Source organism: Ranitomeya variabilis, chromosome 4 (assembly GCF_051348905.1).
Source record: "Ranitomeya variabilis isolate aRanVar5 chromosome 4, aRanVar5.hap1, whole genome shotgun sequence".
Taxonomy (NCBI): Eukaryota; Metazoa; Chordata; class Amphibia; order Anura; family Dendrobatidae; genus Ranitomeya; species Ranitomeya variabilis.
In genome coordinates, this window is record NC_135235.1 from 224508317 (window position 1) to 224521885 (window position 13569).

General features: G+C 44.2%; 1 protein-coding gene and 1 long non-coding RNA gene across 2 annotated transcripts in view; one reads left to right on the forward strand and one right to left on the reverse strand.

Annotated features, from left to right (window-relative positions):
• IGLON5 (IgLON family member 5) overlaps positions 1-13569 on the forward strand; it is a 428215-nt gene that overhangs the window by 308427 nt on the left and 106219 nt on the right. The gene's annotated exons all lie outside the window — the stretch shown is intronic.
• LOC143770449 (uncharacterized) overlaps positions 6202-13569 on the reverse strand; it is an 81860-nt gene continuing 74492 nt past the window's right edge. The window contains exon 3 of the long non-coding RNA XR_013214633.1: positions 6202-8081. This is a non-coding gene — a long non-coding RNA (uncharacterized LOC143770449). The remainder of the gene's footprint in view (positions 8082-13569) is intronic.

A 13569-nucleotide genomic window follows, 5' to 3' on the forward strand; every position in this document is an offset into this window, starting at 1 on the left:
TTCTATTTCTACACTTTTTTTTACCATATAAATCTCAAATAAATCCATCATACAGCGACTGAGTATTAACTTCACATCGTGTCCCAATAGTCAGTTTAGAGAGGTTCTGGAAGCCTCGGCAGGAAATATTCTAGAGACCTTAGAGAGGTAGTATAGGTTCTGGAAGACCAGGAACAAGTAGCAAAAGGGAAGTTGCAGGCAGATCGGAGACTTCTGAGGTGCAGCAGATAGGTAGCAGAGTTCCTGTGGGCCGTAGACAGTCAGGATACATCATGGGGGCCCCAGACGGGGAACAAATAGAAGTCATGGGCAGACTAGATACTTCATAAAGACCACAGACAATTGCAGTGGCACTGGAAGCCGCAGGAAGACGAGAGACTTCCTGGAGACTGCAGGCAGACGAAAGACTTCCTGGAGGCCGCAGACAGACGAGAGATGTCCTGGAAGCCGCAGGCAGATGAGAGACATCCTGGAGGCCGCAGGCAGATGAGATAAGTACTTGAGGCTACAGGCAGACGAGACTTCCTGGAGGTCGCAAGCAGACAAGAGATGTCCTGGAGGCCGCAGGCAGATGACAGACGTCCTAGAGGCCGCAGTCAGATGAGAGATGTCCTGGAGGCCACAGGCAGAAGAGATAAGTACTTGAGGCTACAGGCAGACGAGAGACTTCCTGGAGGTCGCAAGCAGACGAGAGATGTCCTGGAGGCCGCAGGCAGATGAGAGACATCCTGGAGGCCACAGGTAGATGAGAGACATCCTGGAGGCCGCAGGCAGATGAGATAAGTACTTAAGGCTACAGGCAGACGAGAGACTTCCTGGAGTTCGCAAGCAGACAAGAGACTTCTTGGGGGCCGCAGGCAGACGAGAGACTTCCTGGAGGCTGCAGACAGGTAATTGTGTACAAACCAACAACCTTAATACCAAGACTCAGGTATGTTTCTTGTGAGGTCTTATATAGACCTAGGAAGTTCAACACAAGGCGGGACGCTGGGATTCTTGCAAAGCCAAACATGGAGCACAAGAAAGTTTAGTGGACCGGCGTGTACGGGGCTGAGCTCAGACAAGGGACAGCTGTGTAGCACCTTTTTATTTTCTTGCCTTAAAGTACCAAAAATCATAGAAGCGACTTAATACTTCTGCCAACTTTTTGAGGCTTTCTGGAGATTCTCAAGCAAAACAAATCCAGTGCTTTTCTGACTTGAAAGAAATTTTGAGAATTTCTGCCAGAAATCTGCCATGCTGTGCCTAAAAAAAATACTTCCATGTAGTACAAATTAATAATACCGTCCAATGCCTAAATATGACAGCACAGGAATCTACAAAATATAAGAAGCTCAGGACAGAAGCCTCATTTGTCCCCAGAATCTAGTAGTAGAGACTCATAGGTTGCGTTCTCATTATTGGCACTGTGTGGCGCTATTAATTAGTTACCATTGTGCTCACTGGATCAGCTCTGATAGGACATCTGTAATATTGAGGGGCCAGATTTCCTTTACGCCCCAGTGCATTATTAATATCGCCATATAGTGCACTTGTTTTGTACGTTGGATTATCACGTCATCGATGAACGGGGTTATATATAGAGAGGCGGTGTGTGGTCTGGTCCGACCCTGTGGCCTTATATCTGTTCAATAGACTCATGTTTTGTTACCGAAAAATAAATAAATGCCCCCCTCTGGCCGCGCCAAAGTCTGAGAATAATGTCAGGGACCTTTCAGTGCCAGGAATTTGCCTGTGGTCAATTCAGTAGAACTTTCTGTCTCCATTATAGAAATAGCCCGAGCGGCTAAAAATATCCCTGACGGACTGCGGCGGATAGTCACAAAGCAGCGGGCTGAGCGCGGGGAGCGGGCTGAGCGCGGGGACACAGAGAATAGCAGCTCGCGGCCGTCGGAGGAGGCTTGTGGCTCCATTGTGATGTGGCAGGACTGCTTAGCAGATTGGAAAGCAGCAGAAACAAGGGAATTAAAGGCTGAACACATGCGGCTGCAAATCCACCGCGCGGTGCAAGGGGAAGATTAACCTTTCCGCCAGTAAATGCGCTTTTTTTATTTTATTTATTTGTTGGGGTTTTTTTGCTCCAGATGTAGCAGAGTCAACTCCGCGGCAAGCGACAAGCCGAGCTCTGCTATATCCCGTTTATTATAATATTATGCATATCTCTGGATATTCACAGTGTGCCTCCTGCTGGACCTGACCGGTAACACCAATCCCTGGAAATAGACAAGAGCCCTTTTCTGTCTGTGGAAAACAATGAAAAAGTGCAAAAAAAATTTTTTGTTGCATTTTTGCTGAATAAAACTCACTTTATTAAACATGTACCATAGACAAAGCACACGTATAATGTGAGTCCCCAAAAAAAACACCAAAAAAGGAAGCGGAAATGTTTTTATAAGCAGCTTCTTTACTGCGGAGAAAGCAGGATTTGCTTGCTGAAAAAAAATAATAAGGCAACGTGTGAACATAAGATGTAGACAATAGGGTCCACTGGACAGTCGCAGAGCCCAAGGCCATAGAGAAGAGATAGGGGTGAAGATTAGAAAAAGATGGTGAAGGAAGAAGATTTTAGGATGTTGGAAGATGTAGGTGGAATATGATGAGAGGAGGAATAAAAAGTTGAGAAGTTAAAAAGGAAGTGAAGAAGATGATGATGATGATGAAGGAAGAAGAAGGTATGAATGAAGATTTGAAGAATATATTGAAGGAGGAAGAATAAGGAGTTGAGAAAGTGAAGAAGATGAAGGAAGAAGAAGAAAAGGGTGAAGATTTGAAGATGATAGCCAAAGGAAGAATAAGAAGTTGAGGAAGTGATGAAGATGAAGCAGGGCCGGACTGGCCATCGGGCAGTTCTGGCAAATGCCAGAAGGGCCGGTGGCAGTAGTGGGCCGCTCGAGTGTGCCGCTGTCGGCACACTCTCCCCGCTGTCGGCGCACTCCCGGCCCCGCATTCAACTATACCGGCGTCATAGACGCCGGTACAGTTGAATGCAATGATGGAGGAGAGAGCGTCTGCTGACGCTTCCTCTCCCATCATTCCCCGCTCTGCCTGCCGCTGACACTGCGAGTGCGCGATGACGTCATATCATCGCGCACCTGCTGTGTGTCCGGGCGGGCAGACTGCGACTGCTGAGACCGGAGCCCGGAGCAGCGCGGGGCAGGAGGAAAGGTGAGTAGTGTTTTTTGTTTTTTTTTAATCAATGAGTGATGACTGGATTGTGGAGCTATTGGGGGGGGGGTGCTGTGCTGCATTCCATTCTATGGGGGCTGTGCTGCATTCCATTCTATGGGGGCTGTGCTGCATTCCATTCTATGGGGCTGTGCTGCATTATATTCTATGGGGCTGGCTGCATTCCATTCTATGGGCCTCTGCTGCATTATATTCTATGGGCCTCTGCTGCATTATATTCTATGGGGCTGGCTGCATTCCATTCTATGGGCCTCTGCTGCATTATATTCTATGGGGCTGGCTGCATTCCATTCTATGGGCCTCTGCTGCATTATATTCTATGGGGCTGGCTGCATTATATTCTATGGGCCTCTGATGAAAAAAGAAGGGAAATATGCCATAGCACAATGCACGATAGATATTTTGATGATATTCCAGTGACTCACAATCAATAACCTGTCAAATAATGAAGTAAAAATACACATATAATAGGTAGATATAAAAGACAAGGTATGTGAGTCAAAAGAAAAAATATATTAATTAAAGTGCCTAGTGCAAATAAATTATGGCAGAAAAACCCAATGTGTGACACCTGATTGTAATGAAGGTATACAACTATTATAGCAGCAATAAGGTGCTAGTTCACACTAAGAAAGCAGGTACAGGGGGACAAAAGGTGTGCGTGTGAGTCACAAAAGATAATAAGTAAATAAATAAATAAATAGAGTGACTCATGCAAGTCTTAAAAGACGAGTCATAGTGTCCGTGTGCAAGTTATAATGGGAAAAGATCCCCAGCACATACATTAATCAGACCATAGTATACTTACAAATAAGAAGGTATATGCACACGTAGAATCACACCCTGTAATCGTATGTGGAAAAGAGGAGCCCCGACGCGCGTTTCGCATATATTGCTTCCTCGGGGGGCGCCCCCCGAGGAAGCAATATATGCGAAACGCGCGTCGGGGCTCCTCTTTTCCACATACGATTACAGGGTGTGATTCTACGTGTGCATATACCTTCTTATTTGTAAGTATACTATGGTCTGATTAATGTATGTGCTGGGGATCTTTTCCCATTATAACTTGCACACGGACACTATGACTCGTCTTTTAAGACTTGCATGAGTCACTCTATTTATTTATTTATTTACTTATTATCTTTTGTGACTCACACGCACACCTTTTGTCCCCCTGTACCTGCTTTCTTAGTGTGAACTAGCACCTTATTGCTGCTATAATAGTTGTATACCTTCATTACAATCAGGTGTCACACATTGGGTTTTTCTGCCATAATTTATTTGCACTAGGCACTTTAATTAATATATTTTTTCTTTTGACTCACATACCTTGTCTTTTATATCTACCTATTATATGTGTATTTTTACTTCATTATTTGACAGGTTATTGATTGTGAGTCACTGGAATATCATCAAAATATCTATCGTGCATTGTGCTATGGCATATTTCCCTTCTTTTTTCATCGTTAGAGCAGGATATATATGTATGCGGCACTAGTGTTGCCTTTCTACTTTTATTTTTTGCCTTACTATATACCTTATTTGTATCTTGTAATGTTTTAATGGTTCTTTAATAAACTGTAATTTTTAGCTTTGGAGTCCATCTTTTTTTCGGTTTATTATGTATTTTGATGGCTGAGCACTTATTTGTAGTGCCCTCTCTATAAGGTTTATCTATTATATTCTATGGGGCTGTGCTGCATTCCATTCTATGGGCCTGTGCTGCATTATATTCTATGGGCCTGTGCTGCATTATATTCTATGGGCCTCTGCTGCATTATATTCTATGGGGCTGTGCTGCATTATATTCTATGGGCCTGTGCTGCATTATATTCTATGGGGCTGTGCTGCATTATATTCTATGGGGCTGTGCTGCATTATATTCTATGGGGCTGTGCTGCATTATATTCTATGGGCCTGTGCTGCATTATATTCTATGGGCCTGTGCTGCATTATATTCTATGGGGCTGTGCTGCATTATATTCTATGGGCCTGTGCTGCATTCCATTCTATGGGCCTGTGCTGCATTATATTCTATGGGCCTGTGCTGCATTATATTCTATGGGCCTGTGCTGCATTATATTCTATGGGCCTGTGCTGCATTCCATTCTATGGGCCTGTGCTGCATTATATTCTATGGGCCTGTGCTGCATTCCGTTCTATGGGCCTGTGCTGCATTATATTCTACTAGACTGTGGCCCGATTCTAACGCATCGGGTATTCTAGAATATGCATGTCCCCGTAGTATATGGACAATGATGATTCCAGAATTCGCGGCAGACTGTGCCCGTCGCTGATTGGTCGAGGCAACCTTTATGACATCATCGTCGCCATGGCAACCATTATGACATCTACGTCGATACTGTGCCCTTCGCTGATTGGTCGAGGCCTGGCGGCCTCGACCAATCAGAGACGTGGGATTTCCATTATGACATCATCGTCGCCATGCTGTGCCTGTCTCTGATTGGTCGAGGCCTGGCTGCCTCGACCAATCAGAGATGCGGGATTTCCAGGACAGACAGACAGACAGACAGACAGACAGACAGAAAGACAGACAGACAGACAGACAGACGGAAAAACCCTTAGACAATTATATATATAGATAGACTAGATTGTGGCCCGATTCTAACGCATCGGGTATTCTAGAATATGCATGTCCCCGTAGTATATGGACCATGATGATTCCAGAATTCGTGACAGACTGTGCCCGTCGCTGATTGGTCGAGGCAACCTTTATGAGATCATCGTCGCCATGGCAACCATTATGACATCTACGTCGATACTGTGCCCGTCGCTGATTGGTTGAGGCCTGGCGGCCTCGACCAATCAGAGACGCGGGATTTCCAGGACAGACAGACAGACAGACAGACAGACAGACAGACGGAAAAACCCTTAGACAATTATATATATAGATATAGATGGGCCTGTGCTGCATTATATTCTATGGGGCTGTGCTGCATTATATTCTATGGGGCTGTGCTGCATTCCGTTCTATGGGGGCTGTGCTGTATTATAGTCTATGGGGCTGTGCTGCATTACATTCTATGGGGGCTGTGCTGCATTATATTCTATGGGGCTGTGCTGCATTACATTCTATGGGGGCTGTGCTGCATTACATTCTATGGGGGCTGTGCAGCATTACATTCTATGGGGGCTGGCTGTATTACATTCTATGGGGGCTGAGCTGTAATGCTGGATACAGCTGTAATTATATGTTATATAGTCGTGTTACACTCCCCTCACTTCTTGTAAGCCTACAAGTGTACAAAGATATTATACAGTCACCATGTGACAAGTGGGCCTGTGTGACTTCAAATGCCAGGGCTGAATTTTAGTCCCAGTCCGGCCCTGAGATGAAGGAAGACGAAGAAGAAAAGGGTGAAGACTTGAAGAAGATAGCCAAAGGAAGAATAAGAAGTTGAGGAAGTGATGAAGATGAAGGAAGAAGAAAAGGGTGAAGATTTGAAGATGATGAAGGAAGAAGAAGATAGTGAAAGGAAGAATATGAAATTGAGGAAGTGAAAATGAAGGGAGAAGAATAATAGAAGATGATTATAGAGGAGCGAAAAACAAGATGAAATATAAGATGATGTAAATAATCAGATGGGAAGAAGAAGTAGATGATGTGGTGAAGATGATGATGAATATGGAGGGGTGACTTGATTTCTCATATAGACAGACATTATTTTGCTCAGCTCTTTTGAAGGTAAGTAATGAGTTAACAAATAATGAAATCATCCTCGCCCATCTTGCTGCCACGGCTCGCTGCTCGATCCAACACGGACTTTCTCCAGGCTTTGGAGCCATCTATGCGTCATCGACATGCGTCATATCCCACCGTGAATGTTGGCTAGACTGCAACGGAAGATCTGAAGACCAGAGAGGACTAGTGGAGGACAGGGGGCGGCCTAGGACGGGTCAGTATGAGATTTCATTATTCTTGAGCCAGCCCTCCGTTTATTATATCCTGGGGTATGGGTAGATCTCAGATCTTGATCGACGTCTTTTCGGGGCACTTTAAACTCTATTTGGGTTGAATTGAATCTGCTGGAGGAGATTGGAGCAAATCTGCTCAAAACCAATTTTTGTGAGATTTTGTTTTACCTCTAATCATTGTAAAAATAAAAGAAGATAATGTGAAAGAGAAGTGGTGAAGGAATAAAAGACGATGTCAAAAAAGAAAAAAAAGACGATGAGGATGATTGAGGTAGAAAAATATAATGTGGCGAAGAAGAGGATGATGTGAAGAAACGAAGATGATGGTCATGATGATGTGAAGAAACGAAGATGATGGTCATGATGATGTGAAGAAACGAAGATGATGATCATGATGTGAAGAAACAAAGATGATGGTCATGATGTGAAGAAACAAAGATGATGGTCATGATGATGTGAAGAAACGAAGATGATGGTCATGATGATGTGAAGAAACGAAGATGATGGTCATGATGATGTGAAGAAACAAAGATGATGGTCATGATGATGTGAAGAAACAAAGATGATGGCCATGATGATGTGAAGAAACAAAGATGATGGCCATGATGATGTGAAGAAACAAAGATGATGGTCATGATGATGTGAAGAAACAAAGATGATGGTCATGATGATGTGAAGAAACGAAGATGATGGTCATGATGATGTGGAAAACTGTAAAGTAAAAGAGAAGCAGTAATGGAATAGAAGATGGTGTGGAAAGAAGAGAAAGATGAAGATGTGGGAGAAAAATGTAACATGGTGAAGAAGAGGAAGAAACAAAGAAGATGATAATGGGTAGACTATTTGATGGAAATGTAAAGATGGTGATGTGCTGCAGAGCAATCTATGGTGGTTCTTCTCTTCATAAGATTCCTCTTGCTCCTCTTCCTCCTCCTTCACCATCTCAGCTTCTTAGCCTCCTGCAAACGACACAAAATGCAATTATTCCTCCACTGTTTGCCCGACAGATGTCAGACTAGAGACAAATGCCAGCAAATGTACCCACAGGACAACAGATGAACCAGATCAACCCAACAGTTTGACTGCCAGAGGGGATGACACGCAATACAAGCGTATTATAGAATCGCTGCCCGCATCCTCCACCATTTTCAGAGGAGCCAGATTCCATGACCTTTTTATGAGGCCATGCCTTTTTTTTTCGAGCCTATGAAGTGTAGCAGAAGAAAGCCATCTTATCCTTTTGCTTTATTTCTTCATGTAATCCATTTTATATTCAAGCTTTTTAGTGAAATATTATGGGTTACAGACAATGGGTCAGATTTACTTACGTGACAGCCCTTGGTGAAAAATACAAAATTTAGTGCACATTTGTGCATAACATTGCATGAAGTTTTGGACTTATTTTTAGAGTTTAGTTTATATTAAAGGGATTTGGTTTTATTGGTTGAAATTCATTAACTTTTAAGGGGAAAAAAACGCTGGCTTTGGCTCAAAAAACTGCACGTGCGCTTCCATCTCAGAGGCTGATGACACTTGACGGAGCGTTCTCTGCCTCATCCGCTCATAATGGCTTCTTTGTCATCTGGTGGAGCAGAAACACTTGGACAGGTGTCAAAATTGAGAAGTGAGTATCATACGGAAATTGCGCTCTTTTGTCATAGAAATCAATGTTGTTTTGAGGGAAAAAAAAGACAGAGAAAAGATGAGCGCGGCCCGGTGACCCCTTATCCTTGATACGCGCGGCGTCGACAGTGGAGGAAACATTGATCACGTCTCCTTTGCGGCAAAACCGTCCTGTCAAACTATCTCTTCCCTTCGAACCTTCGACAGTGGAATACATTGAAATAAATACCGACGCCTCTTTATTAAGACCTTATGGCGGCAGACATTATGGCTAATAAAAGCCACCGCAACTTTATTATTTTTATACACCGCTGGAAAGAAATCTATGGCGCTTTTTACAGGAGGAAGGAATTAATACCTCGCTATAACGGCTGGCGATAACTGGAAAGCACGTAGTAAACCGGTGGAGAGGAAGGTAGTGGGGGTGACTGGTTTATGGGGCCACGCAGAAAAAAAAAAGCGGATAGAAAATCATCGGTCATTCTCCGGGAAGACAAACGATTGCTGATTGTGTGATTACACAGCAAACTATATAAACGTCCAAAGGCCCCAAACCTCTCCGGTTCTAGATTAATGCACAACACGGTTTGTTTTAACCCTCATGTGTTCTTCATCTCTTTGTTGAAAATTTGGCAGCGTAGCTTTAATATGTGTCGGAAGTGGCCGCTCTAGGGGTTGATACATTGTTGCGGGAGGCTTTTAATTGCTTTGCGTGGATAGAAATAATAAGAGTCAGATGGCAACATTCCGAAGTTGTTCCATTGTATCAATATGACGCCATCTGGTGGACATCGCTAATTGTCCTCGTATTTAATTATCAATATTTATTTATTATATAACATCGTAAAATTCCGTAGCACTTTACAGACTTTTTTATTACTGTCCCCATTGAAGCTCACAATCTAAATACCCCATCAGTATGTCTTTTTATGTTTCTTCCAAACTCATGGCAGATGTCGTCTTTGGTGGGATTTGAACCCAGGACCCCATAGCTGCAAAGCCAGGGTGCTAACCAATCAATGATCCTCCTTTTTTTGCAGTTAAGAAAATTGTAGGGAATGGCCTTTAAAGGGATATAGCTTATAAGAAGGGCAAGGCTAAATATATACCCCCCACCAGTATAAATATCATACCCTAGGAAGACCCCTTTGTTTATATCCAACCCCTAGTTTTAGACATCAGACACTAGAAATATATTCAGATTCTGGACAGAACCCATAATGAATCAAATCTCCCAAACCAAGCCTCTAAGTTAATATCATACTCTAGACCAGGCTTCTTAAAAACACTCAGACTGGAGATCCCCTTAATTAATTCCAGACCCTAGACTAGACCTTCTTTAAAGGTTTATTCCCAAGATAGTAAGATATAATTAAGAATTACAACTACTGGGACCTCCATTGATTCAGAGATTATGGCTTAAAAACCTGGGAAAAGGACTCTTTAGTTCCGTCATGAATGGAGTGGCGATGTGCATGCTTTACCTCTGCTCAATTCACTGTTAATTCGACCACCACAGCATAGGTGTGCATGCTTGACCTCCACTATATTCACTGTTAGTTGGACCACAATATGTAAATGCGCATGCTCGACCTCTGCTCCATTCACTGTTAATTCGACCACTAGAGTATAGGTGCAAATGCTCGTCCTCTACTCCTTTTTTCTGTTAATTTGATCACCAGAGCTTAGGTGCGCATGCTCGACCTACGCTCCATTCACTATTAATTCGACCACCAGAGAATTGGCGCGCTTGCTTGAGTTCCATTCACTGTTAATTTGACCACCTTAGCATAGGTGCACATGCTCGACCTCTGCTCCAGTCACTGTTAATTCGACCACCTGAGCATAGGTGCGCATGCTCGACCTCTGCTCCAGTCACTGTTAATTCGACCACCTGAGCATAGGTGCGCATGCTCGACCTCTGCTCCAGTCACTGTTAATTCGACCACCTGAGCATAGGTGCGCATGCTCGACCTCTGCTCCAGTCACTGTTAATTCGACCACCTGAGCATAGGTGCGCATGCTTGACCTCTACTCTAGTCACTGTTAATTCGACCACAAGAGCATAGGTGCGCATGCTCGACATCTGCTCCATTCACCATTAGTTCAACCACCACATGTCGGTGCGCATGATCAACCTGTGTTCCATTCACTGTTAATTCGACCACCAGAGCATACGTGCGCATGCTTAACCTCTACTCCAGTTACTGTCAGTTTGGTCACCAGAGCGTAGGCATGTATGCTCGACATCCGCTCTATTCAGTGTTAACTTGACCACCAGAGCGTATGTGCCTCTGCTCCATTCGTTGTCTATTTGACCGAGAGTACGAGGAGCACAGCACACTGCTATTTCTGCCAATACTATGCACAACTCTGCTCCATTCAAGACCAAGCTCTGCAATGTCCGGTTCTTGGGTTCCACATCACTGAAGCCTCCAACTTTGGCCCCACCTATCGGTAGGTTATCCCTTATCCTATGGATATGGAGAAAGCTTAATATCTTGCGACTTTCATATCCTCAGAACCAAAACCTGACCCCTAGATCACTATCAAACCCCAGATCAGACCCATAAAATTAGTTTGAGGGATTCCTACAGCTTGTCCCTGCAGCATGCAATCTCAGGCAAAGGGGGTTCCTGAAGCTTCATCACTTCTGTCTGTGTTATTAACTATGACGTATAATTCCATCATAAATAGATAGCGCCTCCTATCTGGCACCAGGTGAAAAGTATATATCACTGCGTGATGGTGACACAGAAGCTAAAGAATAGAGGAGCCCTCAGTAACATCAGGTGAACTGACATCCTACAAGGTCCCCCAGAGGCTCCAGGGGCCAGGTGTAACTGCACCCCCTGTGCACCCTACAGAAATGGTCTCAGGAAGACTTATTTGCCATACAATACACTACCTCTTGGCTGCACAGACTTGTTTTAGGCCCCTCCTACTCAACAACAGGAAGTGTTTAGACATTGGATACAAATAGAGGTAGTTTCAAATTAGCAACATGGAAGATGGCAGAGAAACCAAAGGAGGCGCCATGTTTCTGCAGCCTCCTCCATGCCTCATTCTGCTCCATAGTAAGTTTTCCCATCGTATCTCATCCCCACACGACATTAGAAGAAAAATGCCACAACCCTCCGGGCGGTTTTAAAGCTTTGTGTAATTTTAATCCAGAATGTTATAAAATATGTATTCCCATCAGATGACCTCACCGGGACTTCTCTCCACTTGATGGGTAGAGTCGATGTGGCAGCTTTCTCCTGTTAATTCATGTCGCTGTCAGAGGAAATCTCTTCTTGTAGGGATAAGATTCATGGACGCATCGTTCTTCGGCTCTGTCACCGAATATCAAATACTTTATGCATCAGGAGCATTGTTTGGAAGTTGAGAACGGGATCGTGTTCCTTCCAGGCATCGCAACCTTCATCTTCTGGAGTAGATCTCCTACTCGCTGATACGAGGATTGTCCATACAGATTCATGTGAGCTGCAGCACATGTGGATGCATCGATGTAACAGAGATGTCTGATGGAGCAAATCTGTCTACTTCATCGACTAGGATTTGGCTCCAAAAGAAGGAGTTAGTGTAGAAAATAAGGAGACGGTGGAAGTCAAAACTACTTGGTCAAGAGTGGCTGGCTTTTTCTTCCCCCAGTTTCCACTTCCAAGAGGAGGACATAGCACCAGAAGACGGCATTAGGAGGCAGAACTGCTTGAACTGGAGGTGATCACTCTTTCTTCCTCCAATTTCGACTCCCAAGAGGAGGACATAGCACCAGAAGACGGCATTAGGAGACAGAACTGCTTGAACTGGAGGTGATCACTCTTTCTTCCTCCAATTTCGACTCCCAAGAGGAGGACATAGCACCAGAAGACGGCATTAGGAGGCAGAACTGAATGAACTGGAGGTAATCACTCTTTCTTCCTCCAGTTTCGACTTCCAAGAGGAGGACATAGCACCAGAAGAGGGCATTAGGAGGAAGAACTGTGTGAACTGGAGGTGATCACTCTTTCTTCCATCAGTTTCAACTCCCAAGAGGATGACATAGCACCAGAAGAGGGCATTAGGAGGCAGGACTGCTGGAACTGGAGGTGATAACTCTTTCTTCCTCCAGTTTCAATTCCCAAGTGGAGGACATGGTACCGGAAATGAGAGGAGTGGGAAGCAGATTTGGAGGTGCTTGCTCTTTCATCCTACTGTTTCTGCTCCCAAGAGGAGGAAATAGGAGTGGGAATAGGGCATTGGGAGGCAGAACTACTTGAACTGGAGGCGATCGCTTTTTGTTCCTCCAGTTTCGACTCCCAAGAGGAGGACATGTCACTCGAAATGAGAGGGTGGTGGGTGGCAGACCTACTTGATCTGGAGGTGCTTTCTCTTTCTTTTTTAAATATCTTTTCCCAAGAGAAGGAGTAGAAACTAGCACCAGAAATGAGGTCCAATGGGAGGCACAAGTCTTTGAACCCTTTATGGACGCGTGTCCCACTTCAGATGCACCACTGTAGCGTTAGTAGTCCTAAAAAATTGATGGCTCCTGGAAAAACCATGTGAGTTGATAGCCATGCAAATTTAGAGTATGAACTAATGTCAACTCTGTCAAACTTGACAACTGTTTCAGTAATGACCAGGACACCTGGAAGAGATGACAAATCTCCTCGGTGCCTTCAAAGACTCTGAAAACTTCCAGAAATGACATCTTTTGGATGGTTTCTTGTTTATGACACTGGCCTGAGCAGACATCACCAGATGCAGTCCCAACACACATTCTGGGATGGGGTGTGAAGGAGGTCAATACTGGCCATGGCCTGAAAAAGGAGCATAATTATG